Genomic DNA, 12,209 nt, shown 5'->3' on the forward strand with positions numbered 1-12,209 from the left:
TTCGGTCGCCACACCGGACACGTTCGGTGTGAATCAGTGAAGTCGATGTTCTATGAAATAATTGATCGGACGCTGGCAGCGTCCGGTCTGGAGTGACCAGACACATCCGGTCGGTCCTGGCAGCTTACTGGACTTGACCAGACATTGAGGCTCAGTGTCCGGTCATTTTCTCATGACATGTCCAGTCATCTCTAGGAGGTCTCTAGACATGATCGGACGCTGCGACTCAGCGTCTGGTTGATTTCTAACTATGCATCTGATCGGACATGTCAGAGAGCCATTGGAGGCAACGGCTAGTTTGAAATGAGACATTTGGCGGTCAGGCAGCTACCGGATATGTCCGGTATGGTGACTAGACATGTCCGATATACACGAATGGTGCGTCCGGTGCAGCGTCCGGTGCAAATGACCTGCGTGTCCGGTCGTCCTGAAATTTGCCCAGTGAAGGGGTAACGTCTAGTTTAGCCCACGGGGCTATAAATAGAAGGTGATCTTAGCCATGGCTTGTGTTGAGCACCTCGGGGGACTTTGTGCCCATGCTTGAGAGTGCTTAGGAGCCCTCCATCTCAAATATGCTTGATAGTGTTCATCCGATTGTGTGAGTGAGCGATTCTAGTGCGATTGCATTGTGAGGTTGCATCGAGTGGCACTAGGTGATTGTCTTGCAAGCCGGTGGTGCTTGTTACTCTTGGAGGTTGCCACCTCCTAGATGGCTTGGTGGTGGTCTCTATCGAAGCCCACAAGAAGCTTGTGCGGTGCTCCGGAGAAGAGCTTTATGAGGGGCATTGTGCTCGCCCTGTGAGAGCCACGAAGAGCAACTCTAGTTGAGCGTGTCATTGAGCTACCCTCACTTTTGAGGTAGGTTTTTGCGGTGCCCGACGTGCGGGCTTGGCGGGTGATGCCAATTAGCCACTGAACCACCAAGTGAGAGGTCGACACAATAGGGACTAGCATGTTGGCAAGCACTAAACCTCAGGAGAAAAATCATCGTGTCAACTTTGTTCTTCCTGTTGGTTTGCATCCTTGTTACACAAGCTTGTAATTACTTTCATATACATTGTGCTTGTGCAGTTGCTCTTACAATTAGTTTGCTTGTGTACCTAACTAGTTACCTTCTTGCTTGTGTAGCATAGAAGTAGCTCCCTTACGTGGCTAATTTGGTTTGTGTAACCTTGTTAGTTACATTGCTTAGTTTGTGTAACTAAGTAATTTAGCTCTCTAATTTGGCATTGGTTGCCTTGTTATTGAGTATTGCTAGTGAGCTTAGGTGGCTTTGTGCTTTTGCTTACTAGCATGTGTAGGAGCTCCCTTGCTGCTTGAAGTACTAGTGGCATAAGATTTGTGTGACCTTGCTTCTAGAATTGGTTAGGTGAGATCTAACTAGCCCGGTACCTTTATTGCATAATTAGGATCTTTATAAGGTGCTAGAGAATATAGACAGAGGGGTGTAGTCTTGGCTAGACTGATTGTCTTAATTCTGCATTTGTTTCAGTTAGCCAATGCGATTAGAATTTAGAAACGACTATTCACCCCCCCTCTAGTCGCCATCTCGACCTTACACCCGTGCGACACCGACCACCACCACTAGGTGAAGAAGAGGAAGCAGGCGGCAAACCAGAGCTAGAGATGAAGCAGACACACCACCAACACCATCTCCAATAGACCGACAGTGGTGGGAGAACTCCCAAACCCTAAGGCCTGAGAGCATCTGCGACCACGCAGACACCACCAGGTGGAGTGAGTAAGGAGAGCAGAGAGAGCGTGGAAGGAGAGTGGAGAGAGTGAGGGTGACTGAAGATCCTCGGGGAGGGGATAAATAGAGGTCAAAACCCTAGGGACGCCGCGTGTGAAGATTTCACCACTCCCGCATGAGCCCATGGGGTCCAACTGCGTTGAAACGATCCACGATTTCCTCGAAGGGAAATTCACATATTGCATCATAATATGATAGTCCAGGAAGACCAAGCTATCATATTATCATTATTCAGTTGATACCATAGTTCATACATCAAGAAATTACAAGTTTACAAGGTATTACAACACTTGGTAACACGCCTAAGTACAACATATACTAGCGAAGACAGACACACATAGAACAATATCAGAGTAGATGTAGCCCCTCAGCGGGTGAAGGCTCCTCCTTCATGGGCAATCATTAGAGTAAGCATAGAGCTTTAGTGGCCATAGACTTCATCTCCTCAACCAAACTTGAGCATAGGAACAAGACCACCTAATCCTTCTATCCTCCTTTGTTGCCGTCGTAGATGACATACAAACCTACCAAATATCTTTCAGTATGGTTTGTACTAGCCACTGGCTCCCACCCTATGCTTTGCTTTGCTTTGTGGTAAGTGGAATGCAAGGGTAGAACAAAAGTCCTATTTATGGCTGTAGTTTTTCTATGCAAATTTCATCAATATTTTATAATAGTTCATCAAGTTTTAACCCATCTCATTCACATGTTCACCCATCCAATCACACACACACATCTCACCACACTCTCACTCTCTAGATGGCAAGGATGACTCCCTCTTGTTCCTTGCCTCAATGGCCAAAGCTAGAAACCAACACCAAACCCAGGGGAAAGAAGAAGAAAGGACTCCTCTCACTAATCAAGGGAAGCGTAGGTCATAGGAATGTCCATATCCGAGGACATGGCTATACATATAGATCGATCAACTCTATAGAGCGTGTACACCTAGAACCACAAGATCAGTCCTATGATCTGATTCTCTCAACATACCAATCCTTAGGGGGGCCAGACATGATATCTTCTCAAAGGGGATAACCAACATCTCGTACCTCGATGGCACCTCCATCCCGAAGAGTCACCTCCTCAGAATATACTCCTCACACACATACCCATCATAAGTACCTCATGGGGAATGCCTAGGTCGCATCCCCCTAGAAGGACTCGTCCAAAGACTCATCGTAGAATCCTGTTCGATCGACTCAACCCTCACCACACACCCAAGACACATGCCAAGATCTCCCCAAGTTATCACCAGTTTTAGTGGCACCATGTGCCTTAGCCACTCACAAATAATCCTCCACCAAGCATCACATCACAGATATAATGCATACTAGAAGTAAGCAGTAAGTAGTAAGCGAGCATCTAGCCTAACAGCGAGTGTGCAAGGGTAAAGGTTACGTCAAAGTAATAGCTTCAAGCAATTCTACCATGCAACCTATCACAGTTCATTTGCATGAAAGTAAAGCACTAGCAGCTACATTATTGCATGTCTAATAGGATTCTACAAGGTTGGGTGGGACATGGCACCTGTTGATTGGTTAACTCTAAGATCCTCAGTGTACTTGTAGTTGTCATCCTTAGAGTCCTATTGTTGTCCGTGTCTCCTCCCTCCGATGGATTTTGGTTAGATCAATGTCATTTCCCGATGCAACTACCTCATTCGTACGACAAACAAAGCAAAGGAGCAATCAACCACTAACCAAGAAAGACTACAAAAGAAGAGGCAACATGGCATGGGAAGATCGAATAGCACCAAAAGAACACCAAGGGGGAAAGATGTAGCCCTAGCAGAGGATTTTCGATCCCTGGGCCTAAAGAATAGGAGTGGTTGTTTGTTAAGAAAAAGTTCAAGTCACAGCCTAGCCAGTACTTCCCGGGCCAATTGTGTCGACCCGTATGGATTTAGGTAAAATGGCCTAGACCCTAGCTTAGCTTAAGCAATCACCATAGGAAACACCTCACAAAGCGGGTCCATTTTCCTCGTGCTAAAAAGGGTGTGAGGGAGAAAGTCAGCTAGGCATGTCCATGTCCCATCCTCGGTAGAGATGACACTCTAAAGGTTGATTGGGTCGACTCGCTGGGTTCTGAGAACATGACATAGTTGCTAGCTTTGCTAACTAGTAGTGGTAGTCCGGCCTTTGATCCGATCATCATTGTTAAGGACAGGATCGAATAGAGCAGGCTAAGGGGAAATGAAGCAGTTCCTGTCTCTCTCAATCCATACGCCATTATAATTGACAAGAACCAAGAGAGGGTGGTGAAAGTGCAATCAAGCCTTAATTGTGGGTTTTGGTGATAATGACCATGCAATTAGAGAACTAATGAGATTTATCGAGATGACAAGCAGGAAATTTATATTCGAGGATACTACACAAAACGGAGGAGCCCCCAATTACAAATGTAGATGGCTTTAAACTCAAAGGAGGTTTAAATTCTTTTATATATTGAATTTGAGTATAGGAAAAGCCGTACTATAAAGGGGGGCACAATGCTTAAACTAATATGTGCTACCAAGTGCTCAAACAACCATATGCATCCTCAGATTTGCAACCAAGACAGTCTACACTTAACTATTACCCTTGCTGTCTTGCGTGGTGCGACACTACCGCACTTGAAGGGAGGCACTGCCATACTTGGTCACGGGATCTGGCTCGCTCAACCCCAAGGTAGCGGGATCCGACTTGCCCGCCCCCTTGGTCGTGGGCTCTGTCTTGCCTGACCCCTTGGTCACGGGCTCCGTCTCACTCGATCCCTTGGGTGTAGTGACCATTGGAGGCTAGGGGTATATATACCTCTCCCTTTCCTCCCCAACAGCTATCTGCTCTCTTCTTCCTCACTTTAGCATGCCCAAAATAGAGCAGGAGCTCTCTCTCTCTCACTCTATTGTTGACCTCAAGCCCCAAGCAAATCCATTGACTTTCCCATCAATCCTTGAGGAAAAAGGGTCCAAAACTCGATTAGAGAGCGGCTCCATTGATTTTCAAACTCTAAAGAGCACTTGGTTCATGTTTTAGCCGGCGGTTGTGTTTGTTACTCTTGGAGCTTGGCTCCTAGCTAGCTAGAGTATCGCCCGTGGAGCTTGCCAACTTGTGTAGCAGCCCCGGGAGATTTGTAACCACCTCTTGCAGCGAGTAAAATCATCCCTCATCTCAAGAGTTCACTCTCTTGACTTGAGAACGAGGTAGGGTTATAAAGCTCTAAGCCTTAGTGGTATACCTCAACAACATGGACTTAGGCAAGCCTTGGTGGTGAGCTGAACCACGGGATAAATCCTTGTGTCATCTTGTGCTTATGTTGCTACACTTGTGTTCTTGTTGTTGTTGAGATGATTTCTAGAGTTTGAGGCTGATCTACTTGTGTGTGGTGTTCCCACTACTTTCAGCTGTCGATCTCTGATCTACTACCCTATAGGAAGCTAAGAAATTTACCCTATCTAAATTTTGTTAGGTAGATTTCAAACTGTGAACTAATCTCTCATATAGGTGCGGCAGTGCCGCTGTTTGGTGCGGTAGTGCCGCGCTCATAGAGCGGCAGTGTCACAGGTGAATTTGACTTTGGTTTGAGTTAAATTTTTATAGACCTATTCACCCATGTAGGCATACCAGAGATCCTACAAGTGGTATAAGAGCAGGTTACCTCGTGTACGCTTCACCATGTGAGGTATGGAGCCCGAGGGAGGATTCGGTGTTGTGAAGCCCATCAACGTTGATCCAAAGGACGTTGGGCTACATGACATCGACAATAGTGAGCTTAGCGCCTCTATAGCAAGCAACTCCATGCTCCCACAGCTAGAGGCAACTGATGCCAAAAAAACTCAAATGAAGAAGAAAGAAGAAGAAGAAGAAGAAGAAGAAGAAGAAGAAGAAGAAGAAGAAGGGCAGCTAGAAAAGAGAAAAGAGAAGCAAGAGAGAAGAAGAAGAAGAAGGTGCAACAACGGTTAGAAGAGAAGAAAGCAAGAAAAAAAGAAAGAAGACTCAAGAGAGAATCTAGAAGAAAAAGAAGAGAAGCAAGAAAGAAGAAGAAACAAGAAGCAAAAGCCTCCAATGCATCTTCAAGTGAGCTATCTAGCAACTCCGAAGATGGTGATGATGATGAGTCCTACCAAGTGTATAGCAAGAAGGACAAGAAAGGAAAGGGCAAGAAGAATGACGACAATAAATATGTCGTTGTATCCTTTAACTATTCTTCTGTCTATGACTAACCATGATCGCAAGTCTTTCATCAATGTGTCCGTGGGCAAGTTACCTCATAACTTTGCCAAGTGGAAGCACTTGATGAGAGCCTATCTTATAGGTCTTCTTACCGGCATTTGGGAGGTTGTTTGCAATGGATTTGAGCCACTAGTTGATCCCAAGAATCCAACCATGGAAGAAATGACAATCATCCACCTCAACGGTCAAGCTACTAGTGTGCTACTTAGTGTCTTGGATGGTGATGAGTACAATAGAGTGATTTGTGTGGATGTTGCTAAGCAAATTTGGGATACTTTGCATCTTGCATATGAAGGGGTTGACAAAGTGAGAAAGGCAAGAATTGATTTATTGATGTCCAAGCTCAACTGATTTATTATCTTAGATGGAGAAGGGCCACAAGAGATGTTTGATAGGTTGATGATCATGGTGGGCAAGATTAAAGACTATGGTTGTGATGAGCTAGATGATCACAAAGTTGTCAAGATTATATTGGAAGCTTATTCACCAAGAAATGAGACCGTAGTAACTCTAATTAGAGACAAGAAGAAGTTTGAGTACTTCACACCAAATGATGTACTTGGGAGGATCTTGACCTTTGACATGCAAAGAGAAGAAACAAATGAGAGGAAGAAGCTTGGAGAATTGCAAGCAAAGCTAGAAGGCATCAAGATCAACAAGAATGTAGCTCTCAAGGCCGACAAATCAAGCAAGCAAGGCTCTACTAGCAAGTCCAAGACCAACAAGTAAGCTTCAATTAGCAAGACCAAAGCAATCAAGCAAGCTCAAGAAAGAGTAGAGACCACCTCATCCTCTAGTGAGAGTGAACATGATGATGACCAATATGAGAAAGTGGATGATGTTGCTCTCTTTATGAGGAGGTTTCACAAAGGGTTAAAGAAGCAAGGGTACAAGGTAGTAAAGAGGAAATTTCCAAACAAGAAGAAGAGGACATGCTATAATTGTGGAAGCACTAATCACTTTATTGCCAAGTGCCCACATGAGATCAAGGAGAACAAGTATAAGAAAGAGAAGAAGGAGGACAAGGCCGGCCAGATAAAGAGCAAGAAAAACATGGGAGAAGCTCACATTGGGCATGAATGGGATTCATCGATTGAAAGCTCAAGTGAAGAAGATGAGAAAGTTGCAACCATTGCTATCCATGAGCCATCTTCTTCACCAAGACTCTTTATCAACATGTCCGATGATGACTACTACTCCCCTCACATCCCCTCACATTTGTCTTATGGCAAAGGGTGAGAAGGTAAAATCTAAATCCAAGGCCAAAGCTCCTCCACCTCTACCTTCTAGTGATATCTCTAGTAGTGATATTAGTGATAGATCTAGTGATGAAGAAATTGATAAATTAACTAAGAACTTAGATGGAAAGACCAAACTATTCATCACTAAACTAATGGAGGACTTAGAGAGTGTCCAAGCCAAGCTAGAATCTAGAGAGAAAACTCTTATCCAACAAGAGAATCTCTACATTGCTAGCAAGAAAGCTCTTGCATTAGAGAGAAGTGAGGTGGAATCCTTGCACAAGGCCTTGGCCAAAGAACAAGGGGACCATGCTATCACAAAGAAAGAAAATATTGCTCTAAAAAAAGTATTGTGACTTAGATAAAAAGCTCAAAGAACTTGAGCTACAATATAACATTCTTTGGGATAACAACTCACATCCCTCTAAGGCAAATGATGCATCTACTACCTCCACTAGTTAAGGTTGTGGAAAATGTTATAATATTGATTTGAATGCTTATTCCATAACCTTGCAAACATGGAGGCAATGAGAAAAGAAATTGCTAGACTCAATGAGATCATGGGCAAGGGCTGCTTCAGTGGTAACGCTCAAGTAAGTGACAAGAAGGCAAATGATTCAAAAGTGCCTCCATTCAAGCAAGGGAGACACCCCTCAATCAAGCATGGGCTTGGGCACACTGCAGGAGCCAATACAAATAGAAGAAAGATCATAAATGGCTATGAGTGTGTTAAGTTTGAGAGGAAGAAAAGAGTTGGTACAGATCAACCTACACAGACAGCGGCAGTGCCATAGTCCAAAGCGATAGTGCCACAGTGAAGGCCGGTTGTGTCGCTCCCCACAAAAATGGGAAGGCTACCAATTCTTTATCTGATCAAACTAAGCCAAGAAGAAGGTGTCCTAGCAGAAACAGGTTCAGTAGAAGCCAAAGGAATCAGTGTGGGGCACTATGAACAAGTATGCCTACCAACCAAAGTTTCAACCACCTCGATAAAGCCTGACTTTGAGTTTTGTTTTAAGGAACAACAGCACTGAAAAAGTGGTTGGCAAATATGTTGGAAAGGAAGCCAACACATATAAGAATACTTCTATTTGGGTTCCTAAATTTCTTGTGACTAAAATGCAAGGCCCTAAGTCTAATTAGGGACCTAAATCAAGCAACTAAATCTGTTTTATAGGCATACTCCTCCGGTGGGTCAAGTTGGGTGCTTGATAGTGGATGTACAAATCATATGACTGGAGAAAGGAGTATGTTCTCATCATATACCCCAAAGATGGACTCAAATGAAAATATTCTCTTTGAAGACAACTCTAAGGAGGATATGATTGGTCTCGGTAAAGTTGCTATAACCCTTGAGCATTCAATTACAAATGTTTTACATGTTGATTCGTTAGGTAACAATTTGTTGTCTGTCTCTCAATTATGCGAGATGGGCTTCAATTGTCTCTTTACGGATAAGGGTGTGGAAGTCTTTAGAAGGGAGGATTTCTCTATTGTCTTTATGGGTCATTTAAAGAACAAGCTTTACCTAGTTGATTTCAACAAAAGTAAAGCTAATCTTGAGACTTGTTTAGTGGCAAAATCTAGCATGGGGTGGCTTTGGCATCGCCGAATAGCCCATTGTTGGGATGAGGAACTTGGCCAAACTTCAAAAGGATGAACACATCCTTGGGCTAACAAATGTTCACTTTGAGAAAGATAGGATATGTAGCGCTTGTCAAGCCAGAAAGTAAGTTGAGTTGTTTCTTGATGAAGAAGGTATCAAGCATGAGTTCTCAACTCCATACACCCCTCTATAAAATAGTGTAGTAGAGAGGAAGAATTGTACACTAATTGATATGGCAAGGACAATGCTAGATGAGTATAAGACGCCAGACCTCTTTTGGTGCGAAGCCGTCAACACCGCTTGCCATGCCATCAACCGCCTCTACCTACACAAGAAGTTGAAGAAAACTTCATATGAGCTTCTAACTAGTAACAACCCAAAGGTGTCCTACTTTAGAGTGTTTGGGTGCAAGTGTTTCATACTTAATAAGAAACCCAAAACCTCTAATTTTGCACCTAAAGTTGATGAAGGTTTTGTTCTTGGTTATGGATCAAATGAGCATGCCTATCGTGTTTTCAACAAAACCTCCAGGAGAGTTGAAATAGCGGTAGACGTGACATTTGATGAATCCAATGGCTCTCAAGTGGAGCAAGTTGATTCAAGTGTTGTAGGAAAGGAGGATCCACCATGTGAAGCAATTAAGCAATTAGCTATTGGTGATATAAGACCACAAGAAGATGAAGTCACTAAAGTGGAGGTTCCTCAAGTTGTTGATGAACAAAGTTTCACTGACGTACTTGATGCTGAGGGGGAGCAGACCCCTACTGCAAATCAATAGAGCGGCAGTGCCGCACATAAGAGCGGCAGTGTCGTACTCCCTCTGATAGCAGCAGCAAGTCCAACTCTGATTCAAGGACAAAACCTACAACCCATATTTGAGCAAGAAGATAATGATGATCTAGAAGATGGACAAGAGGTCATTGATCATCCAAGGCTAAGGCAAATAATACAACAGGATCATCCCATTGACAACATCCTTAGGAGTCTTCAAAAGGGGGCAACAACTCATTCACATTTAGCAAACTTTTGCCAATATTACTCATTTGTTTCTTCTTTGGAACCTCTTAAGGTTGAGCAAGCACTTGGTGATCTAGATTGGGTGATGGCCATGCAAGATGAGCTCGACAATTTCAAAAGAAATCAAGTATGGACCTTGGTGGAGAGACCCAACACCAATATCATTGGCACCAAGTGGGCCTTCCACAACAAGCAAGATGGGAATGGTGTGGTGACAAGAAATAAGGCAAGATTGGTTGCTCATGGTTTCACTCAAGTAGAGGGCTTGGACTTTGAGGAAACATATGCACCGGTGGCAAGACTTGAAGCAATCCAAATGCTTCTAGCCTATGCCGCTCATCACAATTTTAAGCTATATCAAATGGACATGAAGAGTGCATTCCTCAATGGCCCCATTCAAGAACTTGTCTATATTGAGCAACCACCGGGTTTTGAAGATCCCAAGTTCCCCAACCACGTCTATAAACTCCAAAAGATGCTCTATGGGCTTAAGCAAGCACCAAGAGCGTGGTATGAATGCCTTAAGGAATTCTTGCTTAAACAAGGCTTTGAAATAGGCAAAGTCGACCCTACCCTTTTCACTCACAAAGTTGGCAAAGATATATTTGTGTGCCAAATATATATCGATGACATAATATTTGGTAGTACTAATCATTCTTTTTGTGAGGAATTTAGTAGGATCATACCAAGAGATTTGAGATGTCCATGATGGGTGAATTGAAGTTCTTCCTTGGATTTCAAATCAAGCAAGTGAAGGATGGAACTTTTATTAGTCAAACGAACTACACCCATGTTATGCTTAAGAAGTTTGACATGGTGAATGCCAAGCCTATCAAAACTCCCATACCAACCAATGGACATCTAGATCTCAATAATGAAGGAAAAGTCGTGGATACTAAGGTATATCACTCCATGATCGGCTTTCTACTTTATTTGTGCGCATCTAGGCCCGATATTATGCTTAGTGTGTGCATGTATGCTAGATTTCAAGCTAACCCGAAAGAGTGTCACTTAGTGGCCGTTAAGAGAATCTTGAGATATTTAGTACACACTCCTAGCCTTGGCTTATGGTATCCTAAGGGCTCTAGGTCTGATCTACTTGGATATTCGGATTCCGATTACGTCGGTTGCAAAGTAGATCAAAAAATCACTTTGGGGACATGTTAATTCCTTGGATGGTCCCTTGTGTCTTGGAGTTCTAAAAAGAAAAATTGTAGGCCGAGTATGTTGTAGTCGGTGCATGTTGTGCTCAACTACTTTGGATGAGGCAAACCCTTCAAGATTTTAGATGCCACTTCAGGAAAATCCCACTCTTATGTGACAATGAAAGTGCTATAAAGTTAGCCAACAATCCCGTAATCCACTCAAGAACTAAGCACATGGACATCCAACATCATTTCTTGAGAGACCACAAAGCCAAAGGAGATATCGAAATTCACCATGTGAGAACCAAAAAACAACTAGCCGATATCTTCACTAAGCCCCTTGATGAGTCAAGGTTTTATACTTTGCATAGTGAGCTAAATATTCTTGATTCTCGTAACATGGTTTGAACTTTAGCACATCTTGATTGATGAACTAGCATGGATAGGAGAAATGAATTATAAAGGTTTAAATATTGTGCTTCAAAATAATTTATCATTAGAAACAAGTGCAATATGATCATTGTTTGTATTGATTAATTGCTACTGATCATAGTATGCTTAAGATATGTGTCCATATCCTATATGTATATAGCTATTTAGTTAGTAGCTAAATCTTGTTGTTCTAGGGAGTGCGGTAGTGCCACGCCTGCCTTGCAGCAGTGCCACACTTTGAATTTCAATCGAAATTCAGCCCATGACAACAATTACTATGGGGGCCCATTTACTCTTCTCATTCCCACCTGGCCCTAGGGTAACTCTCACCTCATTCTCACCTATAGCCGCTGCCGCTCTGTCCAGCCACGCTGCCACCTTCGGCATTGCTGTGGCCTACTGCTGTTCTTCTGCGTCGTCATCATCAGCAGATCTAGGTCATGGACAGAGCCGATTCATCCCTTTCCTCCTCAATCCACATAAACCGAGATGTCCTATGGAGGTGATGATGACTAGAGGAAGAAGAGGAAGATGATAGAGCCTTAGGACAAGCAATTGCCTCATTGTGGTCGTGGAAGGACCATAGGGGGCAGTAGCAGTACATCGGGTAGAGATGTTGTCAGAGACAGGGGGAGAAGAGATAAGATGATCTAGGAGGAGGAGAACCTAGAGAGAGCTGGCCGCACCATTCCTCTATGTGCTTGCCTAGTTACTCCACCTCATCTTGATGAGTTTGACAGGAGCTACATCAGAGAGTATTATGAGAATGTGGTTATGAGGCATCCTGTTGACACACGTGCTCAT

The sequence above is a fragment of the Miscanthus floridulus genome, chromosome 19 (assembly GCF_019320115.1).
Source record: "Miscanthus floridulus cultivar M001 chromosome 19, ASM1932011v1, whole genome shotgun sequence".
NCBI classification, from domain to species: domain Eukaryota; kingdom Viridiplantae; phylum Streptophyta; class Magnoliopsida; order Poales; family Poaceae; genus Miscanthus; species Miscanthus floridulus.